Source organism: Pantherophis guttatus, chromosome 3 (assembly GCF_059756535.1).
Source record: "Pantherophis guttatus breed Tessera chromosome 3, ASM5975653v1, whole genome shotgun sequence".
Classification (NCBI taxonomy): Eukaryota; Metazoa; Chordata; class Lepidosauria; order Squamata; family Colubridae; genus Pantherophis; species Pantherophis guttatus.
The window spans coordinates 6,590,555-6,600,888 of NC_142065.1; the positions used below are offsets into that span (position 1 = coordinate 6,590,555).

Sequence of the window (10,334 nt, forward strand, 5' to 3'; positions counted from 1 at the left end):
GCGGCAGGTGGTTCAGGAACTGTAGCAAAAATCCCTGCATCACCCCCCCCCCCAATTACCACCATGTCCAGCTGAGCCGCGCGATCTTCAGAGCTGGTTTTTTTTACTTTTAAAAACATTTTTTCTACAACTTCTTCGGCCGAAAAAATGCTTTTAAAAGTTAAGAAAAAAGCCTCTGATGATCGCGCGGCTCAGTTGGGATCGTCAGAGGCTTTTAAAAGCATTTTTTTCTGCAACCTCTTCAGCGCCCACCCAGTCACATTACCCCACCACCACCAAGCCACGCCCACAGAACCGGTAGTAACAAATTTTACATTTCACCACTGCAGTGAGCTATAAATATCAGCGTTTCCCCTGTTTTCAAGGGGAGATTTTGTCACAGATTCAAAACTTAACCCCTCCCCCCAAATTTAGCAGATCCCATCTTCTCAATATTGATCAGTGGTCCAATATTGAGGATGCTCCGTGAAATCTAGGCCCATAGTGATGATGCTACACGGAGGAATTTTATTACCGCTTCACAGGGATAAATAAAAGGCAATCAGACTTTGCTCTTCAATGGCATCTGAAGGTCTCCATCCGCTTGGTCCTCACTCAAGGTCTCAAGGGGCTTCTGGATTTGAAAATAAAGCCCATCATCAAAGCAGAATTGGTCAGGGGGCTGGGCCAAGAAGGGGAGTTTTAAAAGCAACCCCGTGAGGTAACCTCCGACGAGGGACACGATGATCGAGACGCCGAGGCCTACAGCTTGAAAAACAGCCTGATGTGAAGCACTCCTTCCCAAGGTTTCTCCAATGAACGTGGTCTCCACAGTGGCATTTTGTAACAGTGGACTCCTCGCGGGGAAGACGTGGTAAAGCTGGTGGCCATAGGCTTCATCTGGGACTAACAAAATGGCCGCGATCCCAGCAACGGCTCCAATGATGCCCGGAAGACCGTGAAGGTTGTGGATCCCACACTGGTCTTGAATATGGAGTTTGTTAGCCAAGAAGGGGGTCATATATTTGAAGCCAAGGATGCAGGCCACGGATGACAGGATCCCCAGGAGAAAGGCCCCACCTGGATTAATGGCCATGTCGGCTACTGTGCCAATGGCCACACCTCCAGCCAAGGTGGCATTCTGCAGGTGGCCCAGGCTGACTTTGCCCTTCTTCTCCAAGAGGCTGGAGATGGCAAACGTGGTCAAGACGCTAGCACTGAGGGTAATCCAGGTGTGTAGCACAGCCCTATGTTGGCCGTCGCCCGGATGGACAAGAACAGAAACAAAACTGGGCCAAAAGACCCAAAGGAATATGGCGCCCACCAAGGAGAGAAGATCAGAGATGTAAGAAGGAGTCTCCTTGGGGTGTCCAGTCTGGAGTCCTGACCGATACAAAGCTATGGAGGCCCCCAGGCCAAAATAGCAAGAAAAGACATGGACGGTTACACTTCCTCCAATGTCGACCGCTCGGAAGTAGCTTAAAACTAACCACTCAGAAGCCACGTAGAGGGGCACCTCACAGAAGCCCATGAGGAGAAGCTGGATGGGACTCGTTCGGCCCAAGATGGCGCCTGCGGAGATGAGAACAGTCACGGTGGCAAACTCAGCAGTCAGGAGGTTATAGAGGCCTAGGTGGATCTTTCCCTCGTGGTAGTGGTAGAGAAACCCCTGCACAATCAGGGCCCACTGCATGCAGAAGTTGGACAAGAGGAAGTTGTAGGCCACGGCACTGACGCCGTAGCCTTTCATAAACGCCAGCAGCAACCCGAGGCCCACCAACAACATCAACTGAATATCTTGGAAGAGAGAGAAGAAGACGTAGAGCTGGTTGCCAGCCGGGTCAACGTCGGCAGGCTGGCCGGCAGCATCCGTGTGTCGGTCGTACGTTGAGAACAGCACAAAGATGAAGAGGAGGACGCCTTGAAAGATGAAGAGCAGGACGGGCAACCGGCAACGGAGGCTGGTGGAGAAGACTCTGGACATGTTTCACTCGGCAGGTCCAAGACGAACCTGTGAAGAAGCAATGAGAAGACGAAAAAATGTAAACAATTTTGAGAAGGCCATCCCAAAGGTATCCCAACTTCTGGTGGACTTTGGATTTTTCCAACCGGGTGGCATGCAAACAATGACCAGATCCCATCCTCACAAAGCCAAGGGATGTCTAAAATGTAGTACAGGTAATCCTCAACTTACAACAGTTCATTTAGTGACCATTCAAAGGTACAATGGCACTTTAAAAAATGACTTATTACCGCTTTTCACACTTACGACCGTTGGAACATCCTCGTGGTCACGGATCAACATTCAAACCAGTGATGAAATGTAAAATTTGTTACTACCGGTTCTGTGGGTGTGGCTTGGTGGGAGGGGGGGTAGTATGACTGAGTGGGCGTGGCCAACTCTTTTTTTTTTTTAACTTTTAGAACCGTTTTTTCTACAACCTCTTCGACCAAAGAGGTTGTTAAAAAATGCTTTTAAAAGCCTCTGACGATCCCAACTGACTTGCCTGATCAGCAGAGGCATTTCTTTTTTTAAAAAAAGCCTCTGACAATCCCAGCTGACTTGCCTGATCGGCAGAGGCTTTTCTTTTTTTTAAAGCCTCTGACGATCCCAGCTGACTACCCTGATCGGCAGAGGCTTTTCTTTTTTTTAAAGTCTCTGACGATCCCAGCTGACTAGCCTGATCGGCAGAGGCTTTTCTTTTTTTAAAAAAAGCCTCTGACGATCCCAGCTGACTTGCCTGATCGGCAGAGGCTTTTCTTTTTTTAAAAAAAGCCTCTGACGATCCCAGCTGACTTGCCTGATCAGCAGAGGCATTTCTTTTTTTAAAAAAAGCCTCTGACAATCCCAGCTGACTTGCCTGATCGGCAGAGGCTTTTCTTTTTTTTAAAGCCTCTGACGATCCCAGCTGACTACCCTGATCGGCAGAGGCTTTTCTTTTTTTTAAAGCCTCTGACGATCCCAGCTGACTAGCCTGATCGGCAGAGGCTTTTCTTTTTTTTAAAGCCTCTGATGATCCCAGCTGACTAGCCTAATCGGCAGAGGCTTTTCTTTTTTTTAAAAAAGCCTCTGACGATCCCAGCTGACTTGCCTGATTGGCAGAGGCTTTTTTTTTTTACTTTTAAAAGCATTATTTCGGCTGAAGAGGTTGTAGAAAAAATGCTTTTAAAAATAAAATAAAAAGCCTCTGATGATTGCACGGCTCAGCTGGGCATGGGGGTGGAGAGGGATTTTTGCTACCCGTTCTCCAAACCCCCCGCTGCCATCGCTACTGGATCGGGTGATCCAGTCCGAACCGGGAGCATTTCACCCCTGATTCAAACCCTTGGCAACTGACTCATCTTTATGACGGTTGCCGTGTGCCAGGGTCACCTGACCCCCTTTTGCGACCTTCTGATAAGCAAAGTCAATGGGGAAGCCAGATTCACTTAACAACCGCGGCAAGCAAGATCCTAAAATGAGGCAACATTTGGGGTGAAATCTACTTACCTTCCTTACCGGTTCAGAAGCGCACGTACTGTGCATGTCACATGCGTGCGTACACCTTCTGCGCATGAACAGAAGGTAAAAAAAATATTACTTCCTGGTTAAAACTTGAAAGTAATGACACCCAGGCAGCGATCGCTACCGGATTGCTGAACCACGGGGAAAAATCGCTACTGGATCGGGCGATCCAGTCTGATCCGGGAGCATTTCACCCCTGGCAACATTCACTTAAGAAATGTGTTTGGTTTAGCAACCAGATTTGGGGTTCAGTTGTGATTGTAAGTTGAGGACTATCCTTACACCCATAACTCCGTGTTTCTCAATCTCTAAGAAGCGTGGACTCCCAGAATTCTCCAGCCAGCAATGTTATCAGCCTGTAAAGTTGATGGCGGGAGAATTGTACCCTCAAAACCATGAGATTCTGTTAATATATGAGCCTTGGCGGCCCAGTGGTTAGAGTGCAGTACTGCAAGCTACTTCTGCCGACTGCTGGCTGCTTGCAATTTGGCAGTTCGAATCTCACCAGGCTCAAGGTTGACTCAGCCTTCCGTCCTTCCGAGGTGGGTAAAATGAGGACCCAGATTGTTGGGGGCAAGATGTTGACTCTGTAAACCGCTTAGAGAGGGCTGTAAAGCACTATAAAGCGGTATATAAGTCTAAGTCAGTGTTTCTCAACCTTGGAAGCTTGAAGATGGGTGGACTTCAACTCCCAAAATCCCCCAGCCAGCGCTGCTGGCTGGGGGATTCTGGGAGTCGAAGTCCACCCATCTTCAAGCTTCCAAGGTTGAGAAACACTGGTCTAAGTGCTATTGCTATATAGTTTACAATAAAATAGAATTAGCTTATTTGGCTGGGTTTTTAGTATCTGGTGCACCTAGTAAGGCTGGCCATCGCAGACAGTAAAAAGAGGTAATTTGTGGTGTGCAGAATTCTCTTTTATGCTTATATTATGACACTTTTATGAGACCCATAATCTCTGACGTTAAACATTAACCAGGAATAGAATCCACTTGTATGGAGAGATTTAACTTGTTTTTTTGCGTAAGCTTTAGAAAATTACAGAAGTGCCTTATTGGCCCAATTATCAAAAGTGTCGCAATATGCTTGATAAAACAATTCTCCTTAACATTCCTCACCGAATCGGCCCAAAGATGTGGACCTTGGATAGATTTCATAACTGCAATTTCTGAATGATTACAGCTTTGTTTTAAACCAGAGGTCATCGAGTCAAGAACCAGTTACAGAAAAAAATAGGCAATTTGTGGGGATCGTTTGCCCATCAAGATATTAGCTGATCTCGCTGGGTGTTCTTATAAAGAAGTTAGAATCTTCAATAGGATACAAAAATGGAGTCGGTATTTCCACATTGATAGCCACAGTTGCTATCAATAAGAATCTAAATACAAAGGGTTTTGTTTGAGAACCACAAGCCAATTTTTAAAAAATTATTATTTATTTTTTATCCCGCCTGTATTGTTTTTATAAATAAGATGGAGAGCATACCTTATGTTCCTTCTTCTGCCTATTTTCCCCACAACAACCCTGTGAGGTAATTTGGGCTGAGAGAAAATGAGTGGCCCGAAGTCACCCAGCCGGCATTCATGCCTAAAGTGGGACTAGAACTCACCATCTCTTGGTGATTGGCCAAAGTCACCCAGCTGGCTTTCAATGCCAAAGGCAGGACTAGAACTCACTGTCTCCTGGTGATTGGCCCAAAATCACCCAGTTGGCTTTCAATGCCTAAGGCAGGACTAGAACTCACCGTCTCCTAGTGATTGGCCCAAAATCACCCAGCTGGCTTTCATACCTAAGGCAGGACTAGAACTCACCGTCTCCTGGTGATTGGCCAAAGTCACCCAGCTGGCTTTCATACCTAAGGCAGGACTAGAACCCACTGTCTCCTGGTGATTGGCCAAAGTCACCCAGCTGGCTTTCAATGCCAAAGGCAGGACTAGAACTCACTGTCTCCTGGTGATTGGCCCAAAATCACCCAGTTGGCTTTCAATGCCTAAGGCAGGACTAGAACTCACAGTCACCTGGTGATCGGCCCAAAGTCACCCAGCTGGCTTTCATACCTAAGGCAGGACTAGAACTCATGTCTCCTGGTGATCGGCCCAAAGTCACCCAGCTGGCTTTCAATGCCTAAGGCAGGACTAGAACTCACCGTCTCCTGGTGATCGGCCCAAAGTCACCCGGCTGGCTTTCATGCCTAACATAGGACCAGAGATTATGTGCTCTGCTTTATTGGACATGGAGAGTATCATAGGCTTTGTAAGGTCCCAAAATGTACTTCAGTTACCAGAATGCCAAAGAGAGAGACTCAAGACGAGGCTTGCAAAAAGAAGCAGATTTTATTTATGGCCAAAAACAAAATACTGGGTGGGGCTATATCCAGAACATATAGATCAGTGGTGGGTTCCTCCTGGTTTGGTCCGGTTCGACCGAGCCGGTAGCGATGACGATATGATGTCACCGAACCGGTTCTCCCCCCCCCTGCCCTCCCATGTTATTCTTACCTTTTATTTGTCCCCACCCCCAATCTATTGCTGCCTCCTGAGTCCCAGCTGATGACTAGAGGGAAAAAAAACTGTTTAAACTCTTGCCGCGGGGCTTCAAAGGGCCGCCCTACAGCTGATCAGTGTTAAAAGCAAACAAATGAGTCGGGTCGTAAGTGCGAGGACTGGTTGTAAGTGCGAGGACCTTCCAGAAATGACTCTGACCAGCTAGCCACGCCTACCTAGTCACATGACCTCCAAGCCACACCCACAAAATAAGCCACGCCCACAGAACCGGTAGTAAAAAAAATTAGAACCCACCGCTGATATAGCTACAATGCATGGGAGGAAATAGCCATCCCTTGGGGAAGGTATGGCGTCCTTTTATATCCTCAGAGACATCAACTTAGTACCCAATGCTGCCCCCTGGCCCTTCCCTTCCTTTGGCAGTGCAGCAAGGAAGGGGGGGGTGGGTGGGTGCATAGCAATCCCGTTTCTTAAGATATCCACCAGGCACGGAGTGGTAGAGAAAAACAAGATAACAGGATAACAGAGAGGTGAGATCACTGGGAGAAGCAAACGGCAGAGACAATTGTAATTCTTAGCAAAGCAATTCTTACAGAAGCAAAACAGCAAGTCCAACCAATTCTACTGACTCTACTATTATTATGTCCCACTAATTCTACCCGTTCTGTTGTTATTATGTCCCTTCAACTTGAAAGAGTCCTCAAAGGTCTTCTGAAATCCTCAGGCCAACCTTGACCAACGGTGGTACAAGTTTGGATGTCCCTCTCTACAGCTTCCACCTGTTAGCTCTTGTCCTAGAATCCACACTTGCTACCTATCTGTTTCTTTGAGAGGCTGGATTCAAGCATTTATGCGGGTAGTCCTCGAGTTACGACCATAATGGTCGTTTGACCTCGACCGACCAAATTTGGCCACTGTTTTTTTTTGCGGACGTTGTTAAATGATAGCCACAGTCGTTAAGTGAACCAATGGTTCACTAACGACATGGTTTTGCCTAAAACTCAGAAGTTCTGCACATTGCCCAGAGTCCCTCTTTGGGTGAGGAGATGGGTAGTTCAGAAAGGTGAAAAATAAGTCAACAAATAAATGAATGAATGAATGAATGCAGCCATGTTACCGATGCCTAAAGTACGGTCATGTGACCAGGAGGGAAGGTGTGGGGGGGGGCTTGAGGGCTGGGTTGCTGGGGGTTTGCAGGGGTTCGGGAGAACCTCTAGCTAAGATTCTGTGCAGTTCGGAGAACCCCCAAATCCCACTCCTGGTTGGCCCCGCCCACCCCGCCCCTCCCAGGAGTCCTCATGTGGCCTGTTTTGGATGCAGGTAAGTGCAGGGTGCATGTGGAGGCTCAGGGAGGGCGAAAAACAGGCCTACTGGGAGATCGGGAAAGCCAGAAACGGGACCATTTCCAGCCTCCAGAGGGCCTCCGGTGCCTGGGGAGGCCATCTTCACCCTCCAGGAGGCTCGAGGAAAGCATCCAGAGCCCAGGGAGGGCAAAAGGGCCTCCCCGGCATGGTGAAAGAGGCCAACAAGGCCACGCCTACCATGGCCACGCCCACCCAGCAACCAGGCAGAGAACCCCTTGAAGCCCACCCTGGGGGGCTAACTCTGGGAACTTCAGACCTGAGTATCCTCCTAAGTTCCTTCTTTCAGCTGGGCCCAACTTCAAATGATCGCTAACCGACCGGTTGTGAGTCATAAGTCAAGGACTTCTCTGTCCGTGGGTTCCAAAAGCCCCCAACCGTCTCTTTCTTGCAAAGAAAGAGAGATGCTCTTTGTTCTCGTCGCTGGCGTTGTAGAGTTTGACAAGCACAGTTGGGGGAGAAAATATTGGAGCCAGCGAGACAAATAGGATTGCCCTGCCCAGTGCAGGCATCAGTCCTGGAAGTCCAGATGTTGCAAAGATGGCTCAGAGGCGGTGGCTTCCCCCCCCCGGGTTTTATTAAGTAAACCAAACCACAATGATGCAGTCAGGACCCCATAGATGGAGTTTGGAAATGCTTAAGCTCCCTGAGCTCTTTCTTTCCCTTCATATGACTCTAGGGAAGTGAACTATAGTAATCTTTCTTTCTTTCTTTCTTTCTTTCTTTCTTTCTTTCTTTCTTTCTTTCTTTCTTTCTTTCTTTCTTTCTTTCTTTCTTTCTTTCTTTCTTTCTTCCTTCCTTCCTTCTCTTCTTCTTCTTCTTCTTCTTCTTCTTCTTCTTCTTCTTCTTCTTCTTCTTCCTCCTCCGCCTCCTCCCCCCCCCTCCTCCTCCTCCTCCTCCACCATCACCACCTTTTCTTCCTCCTCCTTCTCCTCATCATGGGATTCCTAGAATGGCTCCATTTATGTAATGCCCCTCTAGGCCTTTATCAGTGGTGGTATTCAGCCGGTTCTATCTGGTTCAGGCAAACCGGTAGCGGCAGCTGCGGGAGGCTCCGCCCATCCGCCCGGATATCATTACATCCAGTTTTTGACACTCTGCACATGCACACACTCACATTTGCAAACCGGTAGCAAAGGTAAGTGAATACTTTTATGTCCCTGCCCTTTATGTCTCATTATGCAGCCCAGCTGATGGGGAGGTTAGTTAAGCTCAGCTGATGGGGAGGTTAGTTAAGCCTAAACTAGGAGCCTCCAAACTTGGCAACTTTAAGACTTGTAGACTTCAACTCCCAGGATTCCTCAGGCAGCTAGGCCAAGTTCGGAAACCCCTAGCTCAGGGGTCTGCAACCTTAAACACTCAAAGAGCCATTTGGACCCGTTTCCCACAGAAAAGAAAACACCGGGAGCCACAAAACCTTTCCGATGCCTGACTATTTTTTGAGTGGCCACAAAACTAGCATATGTAGTTGAATTAAACGTTCTGTTTTCTTCTGAATTGGATTTATCCATGGCTGGCCTACCGCGGGTTGAAAAGCTCAATAAATCGCGTGCTGGTGGGTGTCGCACATTGGCGGTTGTGACGCATATTTTGAGCGACAGGGAGCCGCAGCAGAGGGATGAAAGAGCCACATGCGGCTCCAGAGCCACAGGTTGCTGACCCCTGCCCTAGCCTAAACCATTCTTCCAATGACATCTAATACAGGTAATCGTTCGCTTACAACCTCTTCATTTAGCGACCGTTCAAAGTTACAATGGTGCTGAAAGTCGAGGACTACCTGTACAACACATTTGCCCGATAGTCGTATTCATTTATTTATTTGTAAAATTGATTGGCCGCCTATCTTACTCAGGGTAAACTGAGCGTCTTAAGCAGAGGTCTTCAAACTTGGCAGTTTTAAGACTTGGGGACTTCAACTCCCAGAATTCTCCAGCCAGCTGGCTGGAGAATTCTGGGAGTTGAAGTCCCCAAGTCTTAAAGCTGCCAAGTTTGGGGAACCCTGGTCTTAAGAATCATAACTATCCTGAGTCTTGACCCACTCCAATAAAGCCACAGTGTGTATTACACGACCTCGTGTAAGGCATATTTTACACCAGAGGTGGAGAGAACGATAGCCCCTTTATGACTTGTGGACTTCAACTCCCAGAATTCCTGAGCTCAGGAATTCTGGGAGTTGAAGTCCACAAGCCATAAAGGGGCCATCAGTCCCTACTCCTGCTTTACACAAATGCTTACCTTTCCAGACTTCAGCAAAATTTCAGCTACTCCCCACCGTCGCACCCTCTTCGCCGATCACAAATCGCAATTCCTCGGTATCAACGCAGTTGCATTGCACCAGTAGTCTTTTTTGGGTCCTGTGGATGCTGTTGCAGGAAAAGGAAGACAGAAGTTAGAGAGAATTCTTAATTCGATATTTTTTAGGGCCAGGAAGGAATTGATTTCAGATGGATTCTACTGCCAGCTATCTGTCTGTCAACGTCTTGTCAATGCTCCACCATTCAAAAAGGCTGGGAAATACATGTTCCACTTCTTTTATAGGTCGCAATCCAGAAGGAGATCCTTGAGCCTGGATTGGAGTTAAATTGTAACTTTTATTGATTATCTCAACGCAACCCACAAAGCCAACCTTAACCCGGAGAACATTTCCCAGTGACCTATCCCCGCAGTGACAATCTTCTCTGTTTTTTTTTTCTCTTTTTTTTTTTCAAGGAACGTATGAGATGGTTTCCATCAACTCAACCAACGATGGAGCAGGTTCACATGTCCGGCTAAAACATAAGGAAGAACGGTTGCAGGAATTCTGTTTGTCTAGTCTAGTGAAAAGAAGGACTGGCGAATCAGACGAACCTGATAAAAAGCCCCCCTGGCCATGGCCGTCATATGCTCTTCTAAAGACAGCCGTGCGTCCAGGAGGACACCCAGATTGCGAGCCCTCTCTGTGGGGGGCAGAGATTCACCCCCTATAGACAGCAATGGCGTCAGCCT

At 47.7% G+C, this 10,334-nt stretch overlaps 1 pseudogene across 1 annotated transcript; it reads right to left on the bottom strand.

Moving 5' to 3' along the window:
* Positions 1–484: 484 nt before the first annotated feature.
* LOC117654862 (ammonium transporter Rh type A pseudogene) lies at positions 485–9,882 on the bottom strand (annotated as a pseudogene). The gene is made up of 2 exons (XR_015733627.1): positions 9,585–9,882; positions 485–1,990 (listed from the first exon to the last, which is right to left on the bottom strand). The product of XR_015733627.1 is annotated as an ammonium transporter Rh type A pseudogene (transcript).
* Positions 9,883–10,334: the final 452 nt, after the last annotated feature.